At 39.1% G+C, this 21,427-nt stretch overlaps 1 protein-coding gene across 3 annotated transcripts in view; it reads left to right on the top strand.

Moving 5' to 3' along the window:
• LOC147574746 (uncharacterized) overlaps window positions 1-18,595 on the top strand; it is a 105,838-nt gene extending 87,243 nt beyond the window's left edge. The window contains exons 3-4 of one of the 3 annotated variants that reach the window (XM_086685051.1): window positions 17,616-17,817; window positions 18,392-18,595. The gene's annotated coding sequence lies outside the window, so the exon portion shown is untranslated. Of the gene's footprint in view, window positions 1-3,012; window positions 5,299-17,615; window positions 17,818-18,391 lie in introns of those variants that run through there. The other 2 variants (XM_086685052.1, XM_086685050.1) reach the window with 2 other exon arrangements.
• The last annotated feature ends 2,832 nt before the right edge of the window (window positions 18,596-21,427 follow it).

The raw sequence follows: 21,427 nt of genomic DNA, 5'->3' as shown, positions 1-21,427 counted from the left end.
CCTGACGCGGGGCTCGAACTCACGGACCGCGAGATCGTGACCTGGCTGAAGTCGGACGCTCAACCGACTGCGCCACCCAGGCGCCCCTTTATTTTCGTTTTAAACACAATATAAAAAGTTCAGAGGAAAAACCAAGACACTAGAAGGAGGAGGGACATAAAAATTTCCCCTTGATAATTGGTTTCACTGTTTTGTATCAAAGATTTGCAGTGAATTTGCCTGGAGAATTAAATCACTAGGAAATTCTAACCCAAATGAGTGAAGAAAATAGTTTACTGTAAGAGTGAAAAAAAATTTTTTTTACGTCTTATTTTGTTCTATACTGTTTTCAAACCCAGTTTTCCAGAGCTGTGGTTTCAAGGACAACCCAAATCTGACGTTGCTGTCTCCTGATCTACTTCTGGAAGCTCATCTGCCTGCAGCCTATCCCTCGTCTGGCTGTTGTCTCATTATCACACACACGCTCAGCATAACCACTTATGTGTTCCATGTATACTTCTCCCTGCCCTGAGGTTGCATTTCCTCTCCCTTCCACTTATTCCCATTTAAATTTTTTTTTACTGTTTATTTTTTATTTTCAAGAGAGAGACAGAATGCGAGTGGGGGAGGACAAGAGAGAGAGGGAGACACAGAATCTAAAGCAGGCTCCACTCTCTGAGCTGTCAGCATAGAGCCAGATGTGGGGCTTGAACCCATGAACCCTGAGATCATGACCTGAGCTGAAGTTGGACGTTCAGCTGTCGGAGCCACCTAGGTCCACCCGTAACTTATTCCCATTTCAAAGGAAGGAGTTGTATGGCTCCTCTAATACAATTCTCTCATTTTTAAGTTGTAGCTGCCTGGCAGAACCATTTGAGATTTGCCCAATCAAAAAAGTTTAAGCTGGGGCTACCGGGCGGCTCAGTCCATTGAGTATCCAACTTCGGCTCAGGTCATGATCTCAGGGTTCATGAGTTCAAGTCCCACATCAGGCTCTGTGCTGACAGCTCAGAGCCTGGAGCCTGCTTTGAATTCTGTGTCTCCCTTTCTCTCTGCCCCTCCCCTGCTCACACTGTCTCTCAAAATAAATAAACATTAAAAAATAATAAAAAAATTTAAAAGTCTAAGCCACATCACCTCCATGAGGTTTGTTCCCCAAAGCACTCATTTATCTTTCTCTCACATGAATTCCTTCAAAAGCAACATCTCTCTGCATCTGTGTCAGCCTTTTGATATTGTCAGCCTTTTGATTTCAGCCTTTCTAGTGGGTGTGCAATGGTATCTTATGGTTTTATTTGTATTTCTGAAGTGACTAGTAATATTGAACATCTTTTCATGTGCTTATTTTCAAGTCATTTATCTTATTTGGTGAAATGTCTGTTAAAATATTTTTCCCGTTTTTAATTAGGCTGTTAGTCTTACTATTGAGTTATGAAGTTTTTTTCTTATATGTATTTTGGGTACAAGTCCTTTATCAGGTGTATGTTTTGCAAATGTTTTCTCCCAGTTTATGACTTTGTCAGTTCATAATGTTCTCAGTGTTGTATTTTGAAGAACAAACATTTTCAGTTTTGTAACTCCAGTTGGCCAACCTTTATTCTTTTGGTGTCATACCTAAGACGTTTTTGCCTAACCCAAGACTGCAAAGACTGTAATCTTTCTTTGCCTCTAGAAGATTTGTAGTTAATTCTTATATTTAGGTGTACAATCTGTCTTGAGTAAGTTTTTGTACATCATATAAGGAAGAAGGCTAGGTTTATTTTTTTTGCATTTAGATTTACAGTTTTTCCAGCACCATTTCATTTGTTCAAAAGATAATTCTTATCCTCTTGGATTACCCTGGAAACTTTATCAAAAATATATTGACCATATATGTATAACTTATTTCCAGACTCTATTCTGTTCCATTGATCTATATTTATTCTTATGCTAATATCACATTGTCTTAATCACTGAAGTTTTATAGTAAGTCTTAAATCAGGTAAGATAAGTCCTCTGACTTTGTCCTTTTTCAAAGAGATTTTGGCTGTTCTATTTTTATTTTTATGTAAATTTCAGGATCTTCTTGTCAATTTCTACAAAAGCCTGTGGGGATTTTGATAAGGATTGCATTAAATCAATAGGTTAACTTAGAAGGAATTGCCAACTAACAACATTAAGTCTTTCCCGTCTATGAATATGAAATATTTTTCTATTTAAGCATTTAATTGCTTTCAACAATTCTGTATAGTTTTCACTGTACAAGTCCTGCATTTCTTTTGTTAAATATATTCCTGAGTATTTTGATCTTTTGATAGTATTGTGAATGAAATCGTTTCCTCAATTTCACTTTTGGATTGTTCATTGTTAGCTTAGAGAAATAAAATTGATTTTTCTATATTGATCTTGTATACTCTGACCTTGCTAACCCAAACTGTTAGTTCTAGTTCTTTGTTTTTTTTTCTTTTTTCTTTTTTTGTATCTTAGGATTTTCTACATCCATGACTCTGTCATCACAAATATAGTTTTACTTCTTCCTTTTCAATGTTTATGCCTCTAGTATCTTTGTCTTATTGCATTGACAGAATCTCCAGTACAATCTTGAATAGAAGTGATGACAGTGGACATCCTAGTCTTATTCCTGATTTGGGGGGAGGGGACAGAATACAGTCTTTCACTACTACGTGGGATGTTAATTGTAGGTTTTCAGAGATGCCCTTTATCAGGTTGAGGAAGTTTGTTGAGAATATTTTTTTAACTCATAAATAGCTATTGAATTTGCCCAAGTGATTTTGTTTGCATCTATTGAGATAGTAATCTGTTTTGTTTTGTTTTTTTTGTCCATCACTGTATTAATATAGAGCATTACATTAAATTGATTTTCAGTTGTTAAACTAACCTAGTATTTCTGGGTTAAACTCCGCTTGGTCATGATGTGTAATTGGTTTTATATGTGCTGAGACCTGTTTAATAATATTTTGTTAAGGATTTTCCTTCTATACTCCTGAGGGGTATTGGTCTGTAGTTTTCTTATACTGTGTTTGGATAACATAGGGGGAAGATGGCAGCATAGGAGGACGCTGGGCTCACCTCATCCTGCTGATCACTTAGATTCCACCCACACTTGCTTAAATAGCCCAGAAAACCGCCAGAAGACTAGCAGAATGGACTCTCCGGAGCCAAGCGAAGACAAGAGGCCCACGAAAGAGGGTAGGAAGGGCAGAGAGGCGGTGCGCGCTTATACTGTTTGTACATGTATCACTTTTTCACCTGGAAACAATGCGATGTATATGCACCTTAAGGTCACAAATAGAGCAGTGAGTAATGTTCACTACATTCTGTACTCTCATGGAGTTTACAGTCCTGTTGGAAAAGTCAGAAATACTAAAAGAAAATAAATGCTATTTTAGATATACAAGTATAAATATGATTGTTTTAAAATAAATAAATAATTTTATATGATTATTTAAAGTAATGGAACCAAATGGAGGGAGGTAGGTGGACATTTAAAACATTTTAATTCCAGTATAATTAGCATACAGTATTATATTAATTTTAAGTGTACAATATAGTGATTCAGCAATTTTATATATAACTCAGTGCTTATCATGATAAGTATACTCTTGATCCCCTTCACCCATTTCACCGTCCTCCCCCCTTCCTCCCCTCTGGTAATCACCAGTTTGTTCTCTATAGTTAAGAGCCTGTCTTTCTGTTTATCCTGTTTTTTACTTTTTTCATTTTCGTTTCTTAAATTCCACATTTGAGTGAAATCATATGGTATTTATCTTTCTCTGAGTTATTTCACTTAGCGTTATACCTTCTAGATCCATCCATGTTGTCACAAATGGCAAGATTTCATTCTTTTTTTTTTATGGCTGAATCATATCCCATTGTATACATATACCACATCTTCTAATTTATCTATTCATCTATTGATGGACACTTGGGTTATTTCCATAATTTGGCTATTGTAAAAATGCTTCAATAAACGTAGGGGTGCATATATATTTCTGAATTAGTGTTTTTGTTTTCTTTGCGTAAATACCCATTAGTGGAAGTACTGGATCATATAGTAATTCTATTTTTAATTCTTTGAGGAACCTTCATACTGTTTTCCACAGTGGCTGAAGCAGTTTGCATCGCCACCAACAGTGCACAAGGGTTCCTTTTTCTCCACATCCTCGCCAATACTTGTTATTTCTTATGTTGTTGATTCTAGCCATTCTGACAGGTATGAGGTGATATCTCACTGTGATTTTGATTTGCATTTCCCTAATTATGAGTGATGTTGGGCATCTTTTCCTGTGTCTGTTGGCCATCTGTTTGTCTTCTTTTAAAAAAAATATTTTTAATCTTTATTTATTTTTGAGAGACAGAGGATGAGCGGGAGAGGGGCAGAGAGAGAGACACAAACACAGAATCCGAAGCAGGCTCCAGGCTCCGAGCCATCAGCACAGAGCCTGACTTGGGGCTGGAACTCAGGAAATGTGACATCATGACCTGAGCCGAAGTCGGATGCTTAACCGACAGAGCCACCCAGGCGCCCCTCAGCTGTTTGTCTTCTTTGGAGAAATGTCTATTCATGTTTTCTTCCTATTTTTAAAATAAATCCAGTATAGTTAACATAGTATGTTATATTAGTTTCAGGTGTACAATATAGTGATTCAACAATTCTATACATTACTTGGTGTTCATCATAATAAGCACACTCTAAATCCCCTTCACCTATTTCACCCATCCTCCCACCCACCTCCCTTCTGGCAACAACCAGTTTGTTCTCTATAGTTAAGAGTCTGTTCTTTGGTTTGTCTTGTTTATCTTTGCTTACTTGTTGTTTCTTAAGTTCCACACATGATTGAGATCATATGGTATTTATCTTCTTCTATTTTTTAGTTGGGTTATTTGTTTTCTTGATGTTGAGTTGTATAAATTCTTTATATATTTTGGGTACTAATCCCTTATTAGAGATGTCATTTGCAAATATTTTCTCCCATTCAGTAGATTGTCTTTTAGTTTTGTTGATTATTTCCTTTGCTGTGCAGAAGATTTTATTTTGATGTAGTCCCAATAGTTTGTTTTTGTTTTTGTTTCCCTTGCCTCAGGAGATATATCTAGAAAGATGTTGCTATGGCCTATGTCAGAGAAATTCCTGCTGGTGCTCTCTTCTAAGATTTTTATAGTTTCAGGTCTCACATTTAGGTCCTTAATCCATTTTGAGTTTATTTTTGTGTATGGTGTAGGAAAGTGGTCTAGTTTCATTCTTTTGCATGTAGGTGTCAAGTTTTTCCAACACCATTTGTTGAAAAGATGGCCTTTTTCCCATTGCGTATTTTTGCTTCCTTTGTCAAAGAGGAATTGACCATATAACTGTGGATTTTTTCTATGTGTTCTTTCCTGTTCTGTTGATCTATATGTCTGTATGTCTGTTTTTATGCCAGTACCATACTATTTTAGTTATTATAGCTTTGTAGTATATCTTGAAATCTGGGATTGTAATACCTCCAGTTTTGTTTTTCTTTTTCAAGATTGCTTTGGCTATTTGGGGTCTTTTGTGGTTCCATACAAATTTTAGGATTGTTTGTTCTAGTTCTGTGAAAACAGCTGTTGAGTATTTTGATAGGGATGCATTAAATCTGTAGATTGCTTTGAGCACTATGGATATTATAATAATATTTGTTTTTCAAATCCATGAGCATGGAACATCCTTCCATTTGTTTGTGTCATCTTCACTTTCTTTCATCAGTGTTTTTTGGTTTTCCGAGTAGAGGTCTTTCACTGCCTTGGTTAAAGTTTATTCCTGGCAATTTTATTGATTTTGGCACAATTGTAAATGAGATTATTTTCTTAATTTCTCTTTCTGCTGCTTCATTATTAGTGTATAGAAATGCACCAGATATCTGTGCATTGATTTTGTATCCTGTGACTTTACTGAATTCATTTATCAATTCTAGCAGTTTTTTGGTGGAATCTTTTGGATTTGTTATCTGTAAATAGTGAAAGTTTTATTTCTTCCTTACCAATTTACATATCTTTTATTTCTTTTTGTTGTCTGATTGCTGTAGCTAGGACTTCCAGTAGTATGTTGAATAAAAGTGGTGAGAGTGGACATCCTTGTTTTGTTCCAGATATTGGGGTAAAGCTCTCATTTTTTCCCCATTGAGTATGACGGTAGGTGTGGGTTTTTTATAAATGGCCTTTATTATTTCGAGGTGTGTTTTCTCTAAACCTACTTTGTTGAGGGTTTTTATCATGAGTGGACGTTGTTACCTTGTCAGGTGATTTTCTGCACTTGTTAAAATGATCATGTGGTTTTTCTTGTTGATGTGAAGTATCACATTGATTGATTTGTGGATTTTGAGCCACTCTTGCATCAATAGGGAGACATGCTTTAGCAGTTAGTATGGAAAACCTCTCCCAAAGGGTGATATTTAAGCTAAAACCTAAAACGTGAGCCAGCTGGAAAAGGGAGAGGAGATATAGGAGTATTTCAGACATAGGTAACAACAGGTACAAAGGAGCTGGGCAGGAAAAATTTGGATGAAATATGGAAACTGGACCATGTGAAGAAAATCAAAATACATGAGTGACTAATGGAAGGGTGATGTCTGAAACGTAAAATGCTTTACTCCATCTTCTAAAGGTACTGAGTTTGGCACTGAGAAAAATGCAAGTATTAACTGAAAAAGCCAAAGAGTTGCTTGGATGGAAAAATAATTATTTCTTTTCTTTTAACTTTTTTTAATGTTTATTCATTTTTGAGAGAGAGAGACAGCCTGAGTGAGGGAGGGGCAGAGAAAGAGGGGGACGCAGAATCTGAAGCAGGCTCCAGGCTCTGAGCTGTCAGCCAGCGGCCCAATGTGGGGCTCAAACTCACGAACCGTGAGATCATGACCTGAGCTGAAGTCGGACACTTAACTGACAGCTACCCAGGTACCCTAAAAAATAATTATTTCTATTCCTGTCTTCTTGTCACTTTAGAGTTTACTAGAGGCTGAGTATGATGGTACTCTCACAAACCTTAAGATCTACCAGCTGAAGGTGACTTCAGGGATTTTCAAACATCTTTTATACCAAAATCCAAGTAAGAGAAGCCTGCTCACTGCATTTTGCCAGAAGTACTGGTAAAAATAGTTCAGTGTGGCTTTTAGTCTTAGATGGTCATAAGGATTTTTCTGGAGCTCAAAGAGTTACATACCGTTCATCTGTCAACTGAAATAGAAATATTACTCAAGAGAGTGTTCACAGGCACATGTCTGTATAAATGTGAATGTGACAAGTGAAAAATGGCTCAGTCCTACATACCCTAAGCATTCTGGGAAGCATGTGTACATTTTTAAATTGATTGCTTTTTTAATTCTTTGTGTATCATATTCATGGCTTTAAAAAATTTACTGATTTCCTTCATGAAGAGTTTAGCAAATGCAGAATTGAATCTTAATTTCTGAATGCCTTGATTGCTTCTAATTGCCTTTTGTTTCTGTATGCGTCTCAGTTTAATACCACAGAAAGCTTTTGAATCATTAGCTCTGGAAACATAAGCCCACCACTTTATTGCACAATAAGTGAATCATAAGCATCCAGGCTAGCCAGCGAAGCTGACCTGGAAGTGTCTTTTTAGCTGAGAGATTTGTCTGTCTTCAGCCGCTTAAATCATTTGTCATCTTAGTGGAAATTTTCAGGATGCCCTCACAACTATAAATTTCCAGCCTGGTGTGGAAATGTATTGCCCCCCACATCTGAACATTCTAGATATGGAAGAAGCTTTAAGTTATACTCACTGTCTGAAACAGCAAGGGAATCTTAAAGTCCTCTTATTTCAAACCTCTCCTCCTTCTCCCTCAACCCATCAGGAGTAAAAGTATAATGCAAAGGTAACCTTAAAACAACATATAGTGAAGGTTATGATTAGCTCTTAGCTTAAGAATACAAACTTCAGAATTAGATCTGGATTCAAATCCAGACTCCCCACTTTTAGTTGTATTCCCTAGGGAAATAAAGTTATTTACTCTATCTGAGCCTCAGCATCTTCATCTAAAAAATTGAGGGAATAATCTCTATCTGCAATGGCTGTGATAGGAATCAAACAAGATAATATATATAAAGCGCATAGCCTAGTTCTGAACACGCAGTAAGAGCTCAGGCAACTTATCAATGGATTGTTATCCAATCCAGTTCATTTACAGATAAGGAAACTCCTCTATCTGTGAAATATCAAAGAGGCCACACATTTGTCCAACATCTCATGGAATGACTGGTGCAGAACAGTGGAGTTGAGATTTCCTAATGTTCACACCAAAGTTCATTCTGCTCAAAATGCTCAAGTGTTTTGGTTATTCTTCAAGTGATAAGCACAGAATTTTTCCCACCTGCTTTCTTATTTGTGTGATCACTTATAGTTTTGGTTCTAGCTTGCTATCCTGTGAACCTTAGGCTAAACAATATACTCTTCTGAAAAATATATGAAAACAGTGCAAAATGATTAGAAGGTGAAAAACCTACATGGAAAAAGAAAGATTTTTAAATAGTGCAACATAGTGCAAAATAATTAGAATACATACGCAAAAAATTGTAGGAGGATAATGGCCTTGTTTTGAATGATGATACTTTTTCACTTTCTAAATCAATTTTTCCAGAGAAAATGATTTTTGGTGCAAAGTCTAATACATAACCTTTATAGATGCACCTATGTTTTTGTTACAAAAAATCTGTTTTTAAGTAGTTTTTTGTTTTGTTTTGTTTTCCCTAAATGTCTCAACTAAACAAGAATGAAGGTTTTGCAGAGGGAAAGGAGGAGAGAGACTTGGTGCTGTGTTTCCCCCGTGACAGGAGGGATTTTATCAAGAAATAGAAGATGGATACGGCATTGTCGTGTCCTGGGTACTGCAGTTCCCTCTGACAAAAGGACTTCCAATGAAGTCTAAAACTGAAGAGGGAAGTAAGTGATTCTTGCCGATAGCTGGACCAGTAAACGGTGTTGAGGAAGAACTTTCTCCTCTTGTGCTAGCTAGTTCAGCATTATTTCAGCTTTGTTCTTTTGAGCCTCCAACCTCTTGACCTTGGTATCACCAATCAACCCCTTACCTGGAAGGGAGTAGCCCAGGACCTCTTGCAGCCTGTGGGCCCCGGTGAGGTTTATGGATACGTGACAGCAGTAATGGTACTGCTGTGGTTTTTGGATCATATTAAGTAAGATTCCTTTTATTCTTACTTACATAAGCAAAATGTGCTAACTGCATACAAATATGCAGTTATAAGAGTAAATAAAAAAGAAGTCCTCCTCACCCAAAGCAGTTGGCATCTTGCTTTTTTTACTTGATCATATGTCTTGGAACTCTCACGTAGTAAATATAAATTTACCTCCTTTTTTTTTCACTCATCGTATAGTATTCCGCAATACAAATGCACAAAATTCATTCAACCAGTTGCTACTTGAGGGAAATTTCTGCCCTTTTCAATTGTTCCTTATTATAAATAAAGCTGCAATGACTGTATTTATTTATTTATTTATTTATTTATTTATTTAATGTTTATTTTTTTTTAATTTTTTTTAACGTTTATTTATTTTTGAGACAGAGAGAGACAGAGCATGAACGGGGGAGGGTCAGAGAGAGAGGGAGACACAGGATCTGAAACAGGCTCCAGGCTCTGAGCGGTCAGCACAGAGCCTGATGCGGGGCTCGAACTCACGGACCACAAGATCATGACCTGAGCCAAAGTCGGACGCTCAACCGACTGAGCCACCCAGGCACCCCTTAAATGTTTATTTTTGAGAGAGAGAGAGCACACGCAAGTGGGGAAGGAGTAGAGAGAGAGGGAGAAACAGAATCCGAAGCAGGCTCCAGGCTCAGAGCTGTCAGCACAAAGCCCGATGTGGGTCTTGAACTCACGACCCATGAGATCATGACCTGAACTGAAACCAGACGCTCAGCTGACTGAGCAACCCAGGCTCCCCCTGCATTTATTTATTTTTGAACGTGAATGAATAGTTCAGAAAAACAGATTTTTAGAAATAGAATTCCAAGGATGTACTTACTTTAAATTTTAATAGATATTTCTAATTTGCCATCCAAAAATTTTATATCAATGTACATTATTACAGCCTCTACAGAAACTGCCCATTTCCACCTGATAATACTGGTGTCAGACCCTGATTGGTTATAAAGTGTGCCTCGTGGTTTATTTTGCATTTCCTTTATTACTCTGGGCATTAAACAACTTTAGATTTTATCATTCTTTTTGTGTATGTGAATTGTCTCTCTATTTCTTTTATCCAGTTTTGTATTTTATATATTTGCAATAAGTTTAGGAGATTTTAATGGCTTTTGTATACTATATTTTGTTTTATATATTTTGCAGAGACTTTCAGTGGGACCTTTTATTTTGTTTGTGTTTTTGTTTTTGTGGGTTTTTTTTGTTATACAGATCTTTCAGTTTGTTCACAGTAAGACTTTTTTATTAATGGCTCCTGGAATTTTTGTCTTTCTTAGGAAAGGCTTTATCACTGCCTCTTCCAACATTATAAAACTTGATATATTATGTAGTTCCTTTCTGATTTGTTTTTTTAATTAGTGTTTAGAATTTAATCCAAAATTTGGTTTTGTGTTTATGATATGATGCTGGCATCTAAATTAAATATTTTTCAGGATTTCCAACACTCTCAATATAATTTTTGAATAGTGTATCCTTCTTGCTCTGATTTGAAATGCATGTTCCTTTGTTTTTGAATTGCCTTTTTCTGTTCAGTTTTTCATGTCTTTATTCTGAACTGATACAACATTGTTTAACATAAACTTAGTATATTTTGATAACTGAAAAGTCCTCAGTGTTCTTTTTTTTTTCCTCAAATTTTATTGCTTGTTCTTGTGCATTTTCTCTTTTACATGAACTCTAAAATCAGCTTATCAAATTCAATAAATCTCCTGTTGGGATTTTTATTAGGATTGCATTGAATTTATGGATTAATTTGGGAAGTTGACATCTTTATAATCTCAAGTCTTTCATCCAGAAACTGTAGCTTTCCATTTATTTGGGTCTTCTTTTATATCTTCTATAAAATTTTATAGTTGTCTTCACATGGACCTTGCATTGTTCTTGTTGGTTTATTCCTAGGGGATTGTTTTTAAAGCTTATGTTGCCACTGGGAATGAGTTCTTTAGATTTTGATTTTCTATGAAGAAAAGGATACGAAAATGAAAAGAAAGCAGGAGCTGAAAGAATAGGAGAGAGAAGAGAAGGAGAAATCAGAAAGGTAAGATGAGATGATGCACAAGGAAGACAGGAGAAAATTTGATTATTTTTAAGTACCTATTATGTGACATGTGGCTATGATGGAGACGTTCGTTCAGAAGCACCATCTCACATACTCTTCCCACCAGGTGACTCATCTGAGAAAACTAAAGCTTAAAAAGGTCAGCAAGGAAGCCTGGAACAGGAAATGGAAAGAGAACAGGTTTAGAGTGAGATCTGGGAACCGATCCCAGATTCCAGTCTCACCAGCTGTGTGATTTTGCTCCAGTTACCTAATTACATTTCTCATTTGGAAAACGGGGATAATATCTGCTCAGGTGATTGTGAGGATTAATTGGAATAATGTATCTGAAGTGTCTGCTCATTAGATGCTGCTCTCAGTAAGTGCCAGTTCCCACCCATGAACCCACGTCTTCCTGCCCCCAGCCTCCCTCTCTGCCCCAAAGTCTGCTCAAGATAGCAAGGAGACTTCAGGTTAATATGCAACATGAGTTTTACTCCCTGGGTGCATAGCACCCAGGAACACATACCTAACATTCTTAAGAAACATTGTAGGAGAAACAGTCATTAGAAACAGTGATCTGAGTCTGAAAAAAAATCACATAAGCCAAAAAAATAAATAAATAAAAACCCACCCATTTTTACAAAAGGAGGCATTGTTGAAATGTGAATCCGTATTCAAGTCCATTCTCACTGAAGTGAGAAACACCCTCTCTTTCTACCCAAACAATAGTTCCTTGTCTTGAGAGAATGCTGTCTACATAGCCCTGGAAAGCATCAAATCCCCATGGCGATGGCAAGATGGCAATGGTTTCTCCTGGGGACACTGGAAACAGTGTCTGGAGGAACCATGGCACCTGACCCAGGGCTTTGGCTATTGAAAGGAGACTCATTCCCAGCCTGAACAGCAGGAAAAACAGAATTGACCCCCATCATCCTGGCTGTTTTATATTTGCTATAGGGCTCTGATCCTCTGGAGAAGTTGTCCTTATGAAATGTGAATATGAAGTCAAGAGAGATAAGGCGTACCGAAATGTTCTCTTCTAGGCAGCATGTACATTTGTTCCCAGCACATTGCTTTTACTCATCAAGAAAATGTGTGACCTGGCCTGGATTGAAATCCTCTGCCCTGAGCCTTATTTCCTTCATCTGAAAAATGGGGTTAATAACAAGGATCTCAAAGGATTGCTGTGAGGATTAAATCACACAAATATAAGATTGTATCCTGTGAAAATCCAATGTATTCTTTCATCATATAGGAAACTGCATTCATAGCCTGTGAATATCTTCAGTGGTTCTCCATTTCTCTTTTCAAGGGGAAATTTGATTTCTGCAATAAAGCCAAATGTCGTAATGGCTAGTAAATAATGTGTGTAATTAAGCTGAGCTACTGTATTTTTCACTTTTTTTTAAAGGGGTGATCTCTCTTAAATTCTGAGACTAGTTTCCATATGTGACCTATAAATTGACCTCAGTCCATCAGTGCTATATTCAACTTGTATCCAGAAGCCAGTCACTTGTGACCACCTCCTATGCACCACCTGTTCAAATTGAAGCCATTGTCATCTTTCTTCAGGATTATTGCAAGTAGTGTCCTCCTAAATGGTTTCCCTTCTTCCCGACTATTGCCCTAAAAATATTTTCAGCAATGGCAGTATCATGACAAGAAATGTATCATTTATCCAGAGGAATGCTTTGGCCATCATTTAGTTATTCACTTAGTCAATAAATACTTATGGAGCCCCTACCATATGCCAGCATCATTCCAGACTCTGATGATACAACAGTGAATACAATACACACAGATCCCGGTCTCATAGAGCGTATATTCTTGGGTGCGATGACTATTAAACAAATAAACGAGTGCAGCATACTCTGTGCTGGAAGGTGACAGGCACTGTGCAGAAGAAATAATGTGGAGTAAGGGGGGAAAGGAGCCCAAGAAGTGGGGATGGGAAGTGGGGTTTTTAATTTTAAATATGGTGGCTGGAAAAACTCTTCTGATGAGCTGACATTTGAGCAGAGACTGGAAGGAAAGAGGGAGAGGGACACATGATTATGTGAGAGAATGGAGTAGGGAGGGTGTCCCAGGCAGAGGAAACAGTGGTCCAAAGGCCCTGCCTGGAGGCAAAGCAGAGAGACACAGTGAATAAAGGGAGAAGAGAGAGGTGGTTACACATATGGTGTGAGTGGGAATGGATCACAAGGGTGGCTGCAGGCCATCAGGAGGAGGCAGGCTCCTACTCAAAGGAGCTAGAAAAGCCACTGGAGGATTGTGAGTGGAGAGGGGACCATGATCTGATTTGCATTTTTTAAAGTTTATTTATTTATTTTTGAGAGAGAGTGAGCATACAAGTGGGGGAGAGGCAGAGAGAGAGGGAGCCGAAGCAGGCTCCAGGCTCTGAGCTTCAGCCCAGGGCCCAACACAGAACTCGAACCCATGAACCGCGAGATCATGACCTGAGCCAAATTCGGATGCTTAACTGACCAAGCCACCCAAGCACCCACTGATTTGCATTTTTAAAGGATCATTCTGGCTAACCACTTCTGTAGAGCATCAGTTCTCAAACCTGAGTGTGCATCAGCCACCTCTGATGGCTTCTTAGCACACAGTTGCTGCGTCCATCCCGAGTTTCTGATTGAGTAGGTCTGGTGTGATGCAGGGGAATTTGCATTTCTAGCAAGTTCCTAGGTGATGCCAGTGCTGCTGGTCTGGCACCACACTGTGAGAACCACTGGCTGGTAAACAGAATAGTTTGTAAAAGGGGGGAATAGTTGAGGCAGGGGAACCAGCTATGGGACTCTTCGCAATAATCCAGAAAAAAAAAAAAACAGATACTGATGGCTTCAGTTCAACCAGGTGGTGGCAGAAGAGTGGTGAGAAGAGATTAGATTCTGGATAGAATTTGAATATAAATCCAATGGGATTTGCTGAAACATTGAATGTGGAGCATGATGAAAGAAAGAAAGAAGGCCAAAGTTTAGATTAAGCAACTAGAGGAATGGAATTACCATTTCCTGAGACAGCAAAGATTTGGGTGGGGGTGGGATCTGATATCAGGAGTTTGGTTCAGGGAATGTTAGATTTGATATGCCTGTTAGGTATCCAAGTGGAGATGCCAGTCAAGTCTTTCTCTTAGAAAAGTGTAGAATTCAGGAGAGAATTCTGGGCTGGAGGTAGAAAGGCAGGAGCCAGCAGCATGTAGATGGTGTCATGAAGGCTGGCTGAGATCATCAGCAGAGAGAACGAAGGTAAAGAAGAGGTTCAACACTTGACGCTGTGGCAGTCAGTCCAATGGTTAGAAGTCAGGGCGATGAGAGGGAGCAGAGATGAGACTGAGAAGTGAGCAGGGAGGTGAGAGGAAAACCTGGAGGGTGTGGTGGCCTGGATGTCAAGGGAAGTAAGTATGTCAACAAGTTCAGGTGCATTTGCTAGGAAGCCATCTTGTCATAACAGTGACCACCAGGCATCCTCTGTGAAGGAGGAGATACTGGCTGCCATGGAATATGCCAAATTTGGAAATGGTTCCTTATGGATAAATTATTCCCACAGGAAAAGGTAGTTACCGTGATTGAAATTATACACACACACACACACACACACACACACACACACACCCTTTTGAGATGATTTTGCTGCTGCAATCGAAAAACACACCATTGACACAATTTAATTGTTGACATAGACTAGAATCTTTTCTTTCCTCTTTAAGCAGTCTGTCTAGCTACCTTTTGTCTTTGAAGCGAATTGTCCAGTTGTGAGAGCGGGAGTTGTAGGTGTGATTCAGATTGCTGGGAATTTGTGTGAGTAAATTGGATAAATGTTTCAGGAAGTATGGAGGTTTTTCTTGCCCCCGTCCCTTTATTTTCTGGTACTGAGTCTTAGAAGTCTCTGGTTTTTTTGATACAGCTGCCTAAGGTACTTACTACAGGAAGCTGTTGCTTGCTTCTCTGTGAGAATTACAGAGAAGTTCTGGCAATTCAGGATGCCGTGAAAAGAGCCATTTGCTGCATCCCTTATCAAGGTACAGCTGATGGCAAGCCAGCCTCACGCAGTAACATGTTTAGTGAAAATTCATTCCACAGACTTTTTATGTTGCTTCTTTTTGTGAGTTGCAATTCATCTTTAAACCCGTTTGGTAGGGTTCCCTGGGTGGCTTGGTCAGTTAAGTGTCCAACTCTTGATTTTGGCTCAGGTCACAATCTCATGGTTCATGAGTTTGAGCCCTGCATCAGGCTCTGCACTGACAGGGTGGAGCCTGCTTGGGATTCTCTCTCTCCCTCTCTCCACCCTTTCCCCACTCATGCTCACTCTCTCAAAATAAATATAAATAAACTTAAAAAATAAACCTGTATAGTATATTAAAAAATGTACCCCACAGACTGTATATTACTTCTCATGGTAGGGAAGAATACAACTTGTAGCTCAGCATTACAGTCCCTAAATAAATTGGGTAAAGAAGACAGTGCCCAGCTCTGTGTGTGGTACAAGTGGTGGAGAGGTGAGTGATAGACACAGCCCACTGCCGTGTGTCACCTCTTTAAAGGGGGCTGTGGCTGCTGGTATTCAGCACTCCTCTCCATAGAAGATGCCCAAACAGACTGTATGGAGCTTCTGTATGTTTCTCTATAAGGAGAAAAGAATCGTTTCTTATTCAGGTTTACTTGTCAAATGGAGTATTGAATACTTAGGACTACGTATGTAACCTCTTCATGTCTCGTTCACTCAAGAGATATTTATGTTAAATCTCAGGCACTGACCTATGTGTTTGTGACCTATATGTAAACAAAACAGTCCCAAATCCCTGCCTTCTTGGAGCTTACATTCTAGTGTGTGGGGCGGGGGGGGGGGGGGGGATAACTATAAGCATAATAAAGAGTTAAATTATGTAATACGTTGCCAAGCCATAACGCTATGGAATAAATGGAGCATGATAAGAGGTTTGGGCATGCAGGGAGAAAAACAGCTTGTAATTTCCGACAGCAGAATCCGGGTTGGTCACATTGAGAGGGTGACATTTGAGTAAAGATTTGTAGGAAGTGACGTAGTTACCCAAGTAGACTTCTGAGGGAAGAATGTTTGAGGCAGATGAAAGAGCCAGGGTGAAGGCCTTCAGGCTAAATCAAGCCAAGAATATGTAAGGAATACCATTGGAGACCAGTGCGTCTGGAGCAGGTTAAGGGAGGGAGTAACAGGAGGTGAGGTCAGAGAGGAGTTGGGGCCCTACTTGTAGAAGGCCTTGTTGGATGGACATTCTAAGGATTTTGCCATTTTGTTTGAGTGAAATGGGAAGCCCTGGGAAGATTTTAGGCAGATAAACGATACATTTTGAATTACATGTTAGGAAGATCATTCTGGTTATGTCTGCTTATGTCTGGATGTCTGGAAGACATACAGATGGCCAGGACAGGAAAAGATGCTCAACATCACTCATCATCAGGGAAATGCAAGTCAAAACCACAATGAGATATCACCTCACACCTGTCAGAATGGCTAAAATCAACAACACAAGAAATAACAAGAATTGGCAAGGATGTGGAAAAAAAGAAACACTCATGCACTGTTGGTGGGAATGCAGATTGGTGCAGCCACTGTGGAAAACAATATGGAGATTTCTCAAAAAATTAAAAATAGAATTACCATATGATCCAGTACTCTCACTACCGGGCATTTACACAAAGGAAACAAAAACACTAATTCAAAAAGATATATGCACCCCAATGTTTATTGAAGCAATTTTATAATAGCCAAATTATGGAAGCAACTCAAGTGTACCTTGATAGATGAATGGATAAAGAAGATTTGGAATATGTTTATTGTTTATTTTTTAATGTTTATTTTTTTTTTGAGAGAGAGAGAGAGAGACAACACAAGTGGGTGGGAGGAGGGGGCAGAAAGAGAGGGAGACACAGAATCCAAAGCAGGCACAGAGCCCAACGTGGGGCTCAAACTCATGAATTGTGAGATCATGACCTAAGCTTAAGTGGGATGCTTAACCAACTGAGCTACCTAGGTGCCCCAGAAGATGTGGTATATGTACATAATGGAATATTACTCAGCTATAAAAACAAGTGAAATCTTGCCATATACAACATAGACGGGTCTAGAGGGTATGATGCTAAGTGAAATAAGTCAGGGAAGGATAAATATCATATGATTTCACTAATATGTAGAGTTTAAGAAACAAACAAATGAACAGAGAAAAAAAGAGACAAACAAGAAACCAGACCCTTAAATCCAGAGAACAAACTGGTGGTTGCCAGAGGGCAGGTGGGTGGAGAAATAGGTGAAATAGATAAAGGGGATTAAGAGTATACTTATCATGTGATGAGCCCTGAGCAATGTGTAGAATTGTTGAATCATTGTACACGTGAAACTAACTTGACACCGTATGTTAATTATACAGGGAAAGAAGAAAACCAAGGACTGATCCTTGGGATGCTCCAAAATTAATAGGTCTTGGAGAAGAGAGAGTGCTAGCATGAAGACTGAGAAGGAATAACCAGTGAGCCAGGAAGCAAATGAAAAAGAGTATGGTGTCCTGGAAACCATGTGAAGAAAATATATTGAGGAAGAGGGAGTCATCAGCCATGCCACTGGACTTACAGGTAAATTTCCTCTTTTGCAAAATGCAAATAATAATAGTACCTGCCTCATAAGCTGAAATCAGATAATGTATGTGAGTGGCCAGTCACAATGCTTAATGCCTATAAGGGCTCAAAAATACTACTTAATTTCCATTCCTAGCACCTCTGAGAAATCACTGATCATGATAAAGCTGCTCACTGTACAAGATAACCCCTAGGGGGCGCTCAAAGCTTTCCTTTCTTTCCCATTACTGTTCTTCCCACCGGAGACCTCAAATTTAGATACAGGACCAAATGGACCCAATGGTAACTGAATCCTCTGTAGTAAAGGTGGAAAAATTCAATACAGTGGGTGTCAGACTTCATTGGGGGTAAGAATTACCCAAGGAGCTTGTTAAAATGGAAATCTACAGCAGACCCAGCCACCAGAGATTCTAATTAAGTAAATTGAGAGGGGACCTGAGACTCTGCATTTTCCCACCCCAGGCGATTCCAGGACAAAAAGAATAATAACTGGCCTGTAGCAAATGTTTGCTTCTTCTTTTTTGGGGACCTCAGAGTAATTTTGGCTTCTCTTTTTTCCCTTCTCTTCCAGGCAGCTAATGAAGTAAACCAACCCAGGGACTTCCTCTAGACTGGGAGGTGCTAACCAAGGGAGTTCTACAGAAAGCATGCCTGGGGTGAGTGGCTTGGCCTAGCTTTTAGTCTGTCCACATCAGAGGACACAGTATGGTGCCTCCCAGTCCTCATCTGGCCCCCAGACCTTTTTGTTGTTGTTCTAATAAAATTTAAAATCATTTCCAATGTTTACGACTCAGGTGATTTCACGTACAAACCCACGTGTCCTGCTTCCCTAGGACAATAAGAAGATTTGAAACCTGCTCTTGCATTTCCACATAGCAAAGTTGCTTCCCTCAGATGGGCGTGGACTCTGTAAATTGCCACTATCCCCATCCTTCTCTCCCCGACACCCTCCAAATCAAAGCCAAGCGTCCACTGTCATTTATCATCATACTTATACTTCTATTTTCCTCCAAGTTGAAGAGTTTCCCCTCTTCCTACGCCTTTCTTCTTCTTCACTAGACTCATTCAGGAATCTCAACCTGAATACGAAAGTATTTTTCATATCTGGTGGGCGACGTTCCGTGTGGTAGGAGTAGAATCTGGGGTTGGCAACCCTAGCCATTCTCCTCTAGGGACAGAGCAGGCTCACCTCAGAATCCATAGGGCATTGGTGTGCAGGCATTGGTTTGATTATACCCAGCACTGGTGACAAACATCCCTTTTTTCTCTTTCTTGTGTTGCTTAAGATTGCGGATAAAGCATTTAGGGTAAAGCATTAAGGATGAATCTTTACGGTTGGATTGTCCTTATAAGAAACTCACAGAACCCTCCATAAACTGGGAACTGAAGTACAGTTACATGGGGGTGGAAACAGACACAGGCGGTACCCTACCCATTTTCTCTCACCCTCACCACTTCCTGGTAGGCTGCCTGATTTCACCTGGAGCACCTACATTCCTTTGCCTGAAGTTTTCCAAAGTGGCTGTGCCACTGTGCATTTCCAGCAGCAGTATCTGAAATTCCAGTTGCCTCTCGTCCCTCTCAGCCCTTGGAGTTGTCTGGTTCTTTTTTTTTTTTTTAAACTATTCTGTTAGGTGTAGCATGGCCTCCTTACAGTTTTAATATGCATTTCCCTAATGACTAATGATGTTGAGCAGCTTTCATGTGGCTTCTTGGCCCTCCATGTATCTCCTTTAGTGAAGTGCCTGTTTAAATCTTTGCTCATTAAAAAAAAAAAAATCAGGGTCACCTGCATGGCTCAGTTGGTTAAGCGTCCGACTAAGGCTCAGGTCATGATCTCACGGTTTATGGGTTCAAGCCTCACATCAGGCTCTGTGCTGACAGCTGAGAGCCTGGAGCCTGCTTCAGATTCTGTGTCTCCCTCTCTCTCTCTGCCCCTCCTCCACTCACACTCTGTCTCTGTCTCTCTCTCTCTCCCAAAAGTAAACATTAAAAAAATTAAAAAAATATCTGCTGTTCATTTTCTAATTGTTGAATTTTGATAATTCTTCATACATTCTGGATTCAATTTTTTTTGTCAGATAAGTATATTTGCAAATATTTTCTCCCGTTTTATAGCTTGTCTTTTCATGCTTTTAGCAGGGTCTTTCACAGAACAAATTTTTGCATTTTTATGAAGTCCAATTTATCAATTTTCTTTCTTTTATGGCTTGTGCTTTAGACATCATATCTAAGACCTATTTGCCTAACCCAAGGTCACAGTCTAGAATCAATGCCTATTAGGATTAATTTTGAGTTAATTTTTGTGTAAGAGATCAGAAATAAATCAAGATTCATTCATTTGCATTTTGATGATTCTTCCTATTATTTTAATAACAAATTTCAGAAAAAGCCCTTCGAATCATTACATCACTTGTTTTTCCTTTCTTTGTTTCTGAGGCATAGCCAAGATTAAGGTTTTTATGAGTCAGTTTTTATACATTTATACAGTTTTTTTTTTTTCAACGTTTATTTATTTTTGGGACAGAGAGAGACAGAGCATGAACGGGCGAGGGGCAGAGAGAGGGAGACACAGAATCAGAAACAGGCTCCAGGCTCTGAGCCATCAGCCCAGAGCCCGACGCGGGGCTCGAACTCACGGACCGTGAGATCGTGACCTGGCTGAAGTCGGACGCTTAACCGACTGCGCCACCCAGGCGCCCCAACATTTATACAGTTTTAATACAAATATGGTATTATATTTACTTTAACATGTTTTTGAGACCTAGCTACCTTGATACATGGAGATAATAGTTTATTCTTTTTAACTGCCATGTAATATTGCCCCATACGACTATACCACCTTTATGAACGGATGTTGCAGTGGAATCCATCTATTCACTAGTGCAAACAGTGCTACAATAACCTTCCTTGTACGTGCTCTTTGGGCCCATGTAAGAGTTTCTCTAGAGTCTATAACAGAAATTCAATTTCTAGGTGTTAGATCTAGTGCTCTGTTTATACTAAAATGACTGAATTCGCCAAACTGATCGACAGTCACAAAGCACGGTATGGTTTACAATCTCACGGCTTCACCAAATCACAAGTCTCTGAAGCTGCCAATCTGGCAGATAAGAAATTGTTTCTTTAAAAAATAATTGCATTCACAGGATCACTCGCGAGGTCAAGCACCCTTTTATTTATTTTGTTTTATTTTTTTGAAGCGTAGATGACACACTATGTTAGCATTAGTTTTGGGTGTACAACATAGCGATTCAGCAGCTGTATAGGTATGCTCATTGCAAGTGTAGCTACCACCTGTCAGCATCCTTTCTGATGTTTATTGGTCATTTTTCTGAATTGACCTTTTCTGTACATCTCCTCTTCACATGAATTTTAAGTTTTAATAAAGATACTCATCAGTACTTTCTATGTAGAGCATTGTGTATCTTGTTTAAGAAATTGTTCTCTGGGGCACCTGGGTGGCTCAGTCAGTTAAGTGTCCGACTTCAGCTTAGGTCCTGATCTCACAGTCTGTGAGTTCAAGCCCTGTGTTGGGCTCTGTGCTGATAGCTCAGAGCCTCGAGACTACTTCAGATTCTGTCTTTCTCTGACCTTCCCCCACTCA

This window comes from Puma concolor, chromosome D4, assembly GCF_028749965.1.
Source record: "Puma concolor isolate L17-30 chromosome D4, mPumCon1.1.hap2, whole genome shotgun sequence".
NCBI lineage: Eukaryota > Metazoa > Chordata > Mammalia > Carnivora > Felidae > Puma > Puma concolor.
Note: the sequence above shows the minus strand (reverse complement) of the source record. Positions and strands in the feature narration are given on the sequence as shown.